At 32.2% G+C, this 7,961-nt stretch overlaps 1 protein-coding gene across 1 annotated transcript in view; it reads left to right on the plus strand.

The window, feature by feature from the left end:
• The first annotated feature begins 1,744 nt into the window (after positions 1-1,744).
• LOC112679987 (ly6/PLAUR domain-containing protein 6B-like) overlaps positions 1,745-7,961 on the plus strand; it is a 72,448-nt gene continuing 66,231 nt past the window's right edge. Inside the window, exon 1 of the mRNA XM_025549947.1 lies at positions 1,745-2,108. The gene's annotated coding sequence lies outside the window, so the exon portion shown is untranslated. The remainder of the gene's footprint in view (positions 2,109-7,961) is intronic.

A 7,961-nucleotide genomic window follows, 5' to 3' on the forward strand; every position in this document is an offset into this window, starting at 1 on the left:
TTATTTGTACTAAAACCTCTTTCATTGTTTTTTTGAAAATAGCCAACTAAGGATATTTATGATCTTTCTGCTACTGCCAATATATATATATATATAATGCATATTATTTACACAAATACATATTATCTTAATATACGTCGTCTTTATTTTATCATGGATAGAATTTCTTCACTGGAAAAAACATATAAAACCATTACATTGCTTTTCTACTACATATACAATGTAATTAACGTTGTTCATCCATTTTTCTAGTCAATTTCTATAACGATTAATTATACGAGTACAACGCGATATTCTTATAAAAATATAAACTATTTTACTACAGTAAGTTTTCAATATTTTCTATTTTCGTGCATTTTCATACGGTGACCTTTATTTTTTTATTTTTTTTTGGATTTTTAATAATTTATGTACATTTTAATATAAGAAGTTATTCGATCAACAGTTTATTATTAACCAACGACTTTGAATAAAGTTTAGAAATGCAAAATAATGCGAAAAATGTTAAGTATCGCCACTAATAAATTTCTTCAGACCTCAAAACTTCGAATGGGAGTTGTCTAAACTTTAAATGCAACAAAAATGAGCCTTTTATATTTTCAATCGACTACCCAGCTTTTTAGTATCCAATCGCCGCATACCATAGTGAACCTATTTTGTACTAGCCTTACAAAATAAAAAACAATGGCCTAATTTTTAATGTCCTCGCGGAATATGAATAACGAAGAATCGTGTAGATATGCGGATTTCAAATTAATGTCATAAAATCGTGCGTGTAAAGCCATCACGTAGTATAGTGGACTGTTTATTAATCATATATTGTAAATACTTGAAGAAAAGAAATATGCTAATTTTCAAAATCTTGGAATGTTCTTTTCGATAAAAGAAAATGTTTTGTATTATTATTGAAAAACCATGAACGTTCCAGTGTCGAATTATTAAAATACGTTTATCCGATTTCGAACGAAAAATAAACAAAACGTTTCGCACAAAACGTCCATTGCACCATTCATAGTAGGTAGTACTAATACTAATACGCTGTACGGGGAATAGATGAACGTTTAAAATTTAATTAATAAACGATTGCGCGTGACAAAAATTTCGGGAAAACGTAGTGTTCTTTGCAACTGTATACCGGTGAGATCGGTGCAGTGAGAAAGCAGCAGAAGATGAGCGTTATAAAATGAAAGTTTGTATGATGTATAGGGTTTTGCCGACAAGTTAATGTTTGGTATCAGCTCGGGCGTAAGGCGAAGTTTAACTTTTCAATATTTGTCTTGGTTCATTTCGTGTTAAAAAAAAAAAATTATATTTAATAATAATATAATAAATAAATAATAAAACAATTTCGAGAACGCCGCCGCCGTCGCCGCGGTGCAGAGTGTATTATAAGAGATGACAGTTAATCTCGTCTCAATTTATCTTCTAGCGGTAGGCTTAAAAGATCGGTTTGACCCAAAAAACATTCGGATCACGTGCGCGTTATATCTGTATGTGTATTATACGGAAAAGGATGTGGTCCGCGGAGAATTTGGTCGACGACGGCGGGAGACCGAAACGAGTGGTGACTATGCGGCGGTCGGGTGTTATGGGGAAGAGGGGGGGGGGAACCAACGGGTGTGTGGGGGGCGGGAAGGGCGCGGGAGACCGGACGAGGAAATACCCGGTGGGCGGTCGGCGGTGGCGGGACGGCTGGCGGTAAATTTCTCGCTTTTCCAGGGCTCCGTATCGCAGTCGTCGACCACGTCCGCGTCACGGCGGTCCTGTAGTGCGCGTACAACTGCCCAAATCTCACTCGTTCGATCTCTCTCTCTCTCCGCGCGCCACTGCTCGAAAGTTCTCCCGCGTAACATAAAACATCGTCCGCACGGCTCGGTCGCCGTTACCGCGTCGTGATTATTTCTATCGGTACACCGTTTACACCTGATCCCGCGGTCTTCAATTCGCCACCACCCCTTCACCCGCACGCAAACACCCCCATCCCCCATCACCACCCAGGCAAACCGATCGCGCATATTCTTACGCTGTTTCGACCCGTCGTCCGTCAATCGCCTCGCAGTCGTCGTCCGACCGGAAACATCGACGGCTCCACAAAAATCAACGAAACAGTAAGTATGCAGCGACGCGACGGTACCCGGTGGCGGCGGCGTTTTGCCTGCGGACAAAATCGGTCCGTCGAAATTCGACGATCTAGATGAATTGATCGACCGGGTTAACCGATCGAACAGTACGCACGGATACCTGTGTACACCGGTATATGCGTGTTCCGTGAACGTTACCGTTTTACGTTTCGGTGGATCGAACGATGTGCTGCCAAGTGAGGGGGGTGGGAGTCGGTGGCAGGATGTCTTTTTAAAAATTATCGCATCGAAAACTATTTTCACGCGGAATCGTACGCGAAACGACGGTGTGGCGTCCCGACGTGCAACCCCACGTGGTTATCGCAGCACTACATTGAGATGTCTCGTCCGATCGTCATAATTTTCTATTACCACGTGATCGCGGCACCGCATTCGACCGCAGTGCACCGAAAAAACATTTATAAAGAAATACTGAACAATACGACCGTCGGTTATAAGATTTTTCATTGGCCTTCGATTTGTTTTTTGAAACACGTGCGTGTTAAGATTATTCCATTTGAACACGTGTTAAAGAATAGGCATGATTTGTGTCGGTTAATTTTATTTTTTTTACGTTTTTTAAGGTGTTTTTCCAATTATTGGTAGTTGCAACCGAGCATCCCAATACTTGGAAATCCGACATTAGTCATACATCGCCATTATATATAATATATAAAACGTGGTTTCAGCGGCGTATTTTTCCTAGGTAGGAGGGCGAATCCACTTATTAATTACACTTATAAATATTTTAAAATATGAAACTAATTTTATTAGTTATACCGTAGTGCTATCAATATAAATAAAATTATTATATACTATATTATTATTACAATTATACTATATATAATTTTAAACATTCATAGACGATATGAATAACGATATAATTGAAAAATGTTTGTCAAAAAAATAAATTAGTTCAGTTAGTGATGCATTCTCTGTGCGGGGCATGGGTTGTGTCCCGGTTTAAAAGTCACTCGGTAGAATACTGACATATCGTTACTTATATTAATATATTCAGCACATTTTGTTCCGGCTACAGCAGTATTACAGCGTATATCAACGTATTATTATTATAATTACCATTTATTCGTTGTCCGATAACTGTGGTTGTACCTTTATAGCAGTTCATCAATTATTATAATCGATGTGTTAATTAGGTAAACATAATTAGGATGTCGACGACAACACGACTATTTCAGCGTAACGATATTTTCAAACTATCGAGAAACTTCCCACGTGCACCACTTTTCTCCGTGTATGCAAATAGAACTATATATTTTCCGCTGTGTTTACTCTTCCGTTCCAAGCCCATCACGGATAATATTGTTCTTCACGACGCAGACACTTTGTAATTAAACATCTTATCGAATGACGTATTTGTAACGAGAATATCTTTACCGAATACGTTTTACCTCACGCGGATTCATGGAAAAATATTCGAGCAAACGCTGTTTGCGAAACAACACACACGAATGAAAAATTGCATATATATATATATATACATATATATCTACAAATATCTAGTCGAACAGTTTACGTTATTCGTTATTCGTACCTCCACGTTAGAATACCATTGTACATGAAAACAACTTATATTAAATTATCTGTCCATTATTTTCTAAGGACGTCTCGTTAAAGCTCTTAGTATGGTGCACATACAATTTGTGTCAAATATCAATGAACATTTTAAGACGTTTATAAATTCGAAACAATAACAGTTTTCACTAGTACATTCTGCGCGTGTTGATACATTACTGTTTTGATGTAAACATATATGATGCTTTATTACTTATTTAATGATGATATAATAATTAATATTTTATTTCACAATCTATTCTTTTAACTTTATCGGAATATTTTATCTATTTCTTGTTAACAAATTCATTAAAACAGTATTCTTCTACGCTATAATTATAACTATACATACACTTATAATTGATGATTGTTATGTTGATTGTATTTCTTAAAAGTAAATATTAAAATATCTGGAATTAAAAAAAATAGTTCAAAATTCGTTATACTCGAAAGTTAATTGAAGTACATTTTGTACTCATCAAATTCTTGAAAATTACTTTTTACATGTATACGGAAATTCACCTATACGTTTTATTAACTGAATTTTAATAAAAATCATATTAAACGAAACACAAAGAACTATTACTTTTGTGAATTTCAATTTCACGTATGAACACACGTATACATTTATTACCAAAATTTACGAAAAAGGGAAAGATGCTCATCGTGGAACTTGATAAAGGAAGGAATACTTATTTTTATGGTTTTTTATTTCAAAGTTGTAAAGCCCAGATTTCTGTTTCTGAACGTTCTGAACTCCGAAAAAATGACCTTCATAAATATTACAAATATATACTAAATGAAATGTAAACAATTCACTTTTAACCGTGAGGGTGCATATTTAAAAACATAAATACATATACAATTTTATGATTCGTATTAGACGATAAAACCTAATACTTAATTTATAAGAATAAAAGTGAAATACAGCATTTTAAAATAAATTAAATAATTAAGAATTTTTAAATATTTAAAAAGATAAAAAATATTACCTTGCAGTCTTCTGAGCTTAGTTCTAAACAATCAAGAACAAAAATCATAACCTAATACTAAATATTTCATTATTTTTCTCACAATATAAATTATTCCTATCATTTCTTTGTAGGTATATTTTTCCTTGTATTTGTATACACAAAGTCTAGTTAGGTTTGTTAAACAATATTTTGATCTTCAACTACAACAAATACTAAACTATGCAAAAGTATACAATAAAACTGATTATTTACTTTTAAGTATTTAGTATTTACAAAATAAACGCTTAATAAATAAGAAATTTAAATTACCATTTTCATGCTACGAGTTAAAGCATCATTTTCTAAAATTACTTCCGGAAAATAAAACTTGGGACTATCGGTTTCGTATTTTTTTAAACTTCTCCGACGTAACAAAACCCAAAACTTTTTATTTTAAAAGAGACTTATTATTTTGATAATAGTGCATAAAATCGTTTAATGTTTACACAAAAAGCAAATTTAAACATTCCATGCTTAAAGCCTGTTGTCTCGTGTCTTATACTGAAAACAACTCAAATTGAATTTTTAAACGTAGAGGATAAAACGGTATATTTCTATATTACAACTTATAATCTAAAATTAAAAGTATCGAATTTAAAATTTCCTTTTTAAGTAAGTTTGTGTAATACTTGATAGAAATTAATGCTTTATAAATAATTCTTAGATCAAAGTTTAATTAAAATTATATAACCGGCTCCGTTTAATTATTTTCATAGCGAACAATCGTGCATAATAAATGTGATAATAAGCTATCAATATTGATTAATGATACTTCCCGAGACATAACTATGATAATTATTATCACTAGATAACTAATTTAAAATCATAAAACGTATTATATTGCATAGTTTTAAAACAATTAAAGTTTGCAAGATAATAGGGTGGTATGTAGTTAGCGGGCAGACAACTTAGGCAAATGCCTAGGGTCTCGTACTTAAAATAAATTCGGAGGCCCACAATTTGTTAAGTTTGAATAGTTAGATATATTTAGTTGTAAGGAAATTCTACTGATTTTGTCCAGAGCCTTGCAATAGCTTGCGACGGCACTGGTTGCATGTATATAATATAAATAATACTGTAATAACAACGCCATATTCTGAAAATGAGTGTATTAAAATATGTATAGTAAAATGATGGAATGTAGTGTAATGAAATTGGTTCGTTATGGAATATATTGAATTCTACAAAAAATGATTGGATATCTGGGTTTTCGATACACAGGCATATGTAGATAGATAGGTGTATACGATAACCAATATACCTATGGTATTACAAGTAGGTAACTCATATTATGTAACGATTAAAATAGGCTTAAAAAAATGTTTTGTATTATATTGAAAATATTATTATTATTATTATTATTAAGTAGTCATAATGTAATAAATAATTACTTTGTAAATTTAGTAAAATGTTGATAAGTTTTAAAATTCAAATATGACGTTCATATGATGTATCCCATTTCGAAAATTATATCGTCAATACTATTCATAAGTAGTTAGGCAGTTACTAAAATAATTTGTTGTATGTTATTTTAATAAAAAAAAGTATATTAGTGTTATTTTATTACTAAAATACACACTAACAACAAAACATATTTTTAAATAATAATGTTTAATTTTATGAATTTAATTTTTTTTAATAATTACAAGTGTTTTTATAATATAATGTGTACTCTATTTTATTGAACGCTGTCGCTTATGTGAAAATAAAAAGAAATTTTAAATTTACGACAGCATTATTATTGCATTATGTCTATTAAGGAAAAAGTTAAAAACGATGAATTTAAAATTTAATTGGATAAAAAAAAAAGGTTTTTAAAGTTGTAAATATTTGTTTTGAACACGAAAGAAATTATTTTTAAATCGAATCTCAAAAAGTATGAGAATATCCGCTAAATGATTACCATAATGTATTTGCTAATAAATTTATGTTCTGCGCACAATTGATTGCATATCTTTTAATTACAATAATTTTATTCCCTTTAGAGACTCAAAAACATTATCTTGTGCAGTACCAATTTGGCAATAATAGTGTATATTTATAGTGTGCTCTTAAATACTAAGTAAAAATAGTATTTATATATTTATTTTATTGTATTTAATATTTACGATATAACGAATATGAACGTTGAACGTTTCAATGAAGCATAAAAATATGTAATATCGTTCAAGGTCTAAATGGTGATTGACTATTTCAAAATCCAAATAATATTATTGTCATTATTATATTATTGTTTAGTTATATAGTATTATATATATATATATATATATATATATATATATATATAATATAAGTATTATATATATATAGTATTATATTATATTATTTTCATTATTTAAATGTAATCATATAAAAACACATTGTACATTTAACATATACTAGTAAAGTGCAGTAGTTCACACAGTCGGCCAACCAGGTAAAAAGTATGGCACGGTGATATAATGTGTATCATTTAGGAACATTGAACTTATATCGGATATTATTAAAAAAAAATGTGCTTATGTTCGAATTGGCTCGATCAGATATAAAGTATATAAAAATGTGAGTAGACACAAAACACATCCGAAACACATCACATACGTCTTACAATAATTAGTGTTTTGGGGGCTGAATGCCAAAATATCGGGCGTCGAAGCCACTTGGAAATAGCATTTATATGTACAATAGTATTGGCGACTTGGCGCAAAATCCCAAGCAATAAACATCGACGTTAATCGTGGTACCGGGATAGGGCCCAAGTGAGGGTGTGATAGTTTTAGATGTCTGCACGGAACTTTTTCCTTTCACCCAGTCTAACTTTCCCTACCAATCGTTTTCACCGTTTTTTCGCAGTCACTCTCTCTCTCTCTCTCTTACATCTCATCTTTCCCGATATCTACCACGGTACACCACGTAATCACGCACGTACACAGTTAGTGTTTTTTATCAGGATATTTTTATTAATATTACATTTTCTGAGCGTTATGGTTGCACCCCTATAATAAAAAGACACCGCCCGTGCACGTTCTTTCATTTTTGTTTTCTCTTCTTCTTTCCATCACTCAGAATTCGGGAAAACGAGCGATTTGATTTTCACAACAGTAATAGCGTAATCATAATATGGAATATACAAGATCGGAATAATACGGAACCACGGAAGTGTACGTAATTGAACGTAAAAAAAATACACTTGTGAACGCGCGCACTCACATATACACACCCACACCCACACACACACACACACACACACACACACACACACACACACACACAC

The sequence above is a fragment of the Sipha flava genome, unplaced genomic scaffold, assembly GCF_003268045.1.
Source record: "Sipha flava isolate LNK unplaced genomic scaffold, YSA_version1 171_pilon_pilon, whole genome shotgun sequence".
In the NCBI taxonomy this organism is placed as follows: domain Eukaryota; kingdom Metazoa; phylum Arthropoda; class Insecta; order Hemiptera; family Aphididae; genus Sipha; species Sipha flava.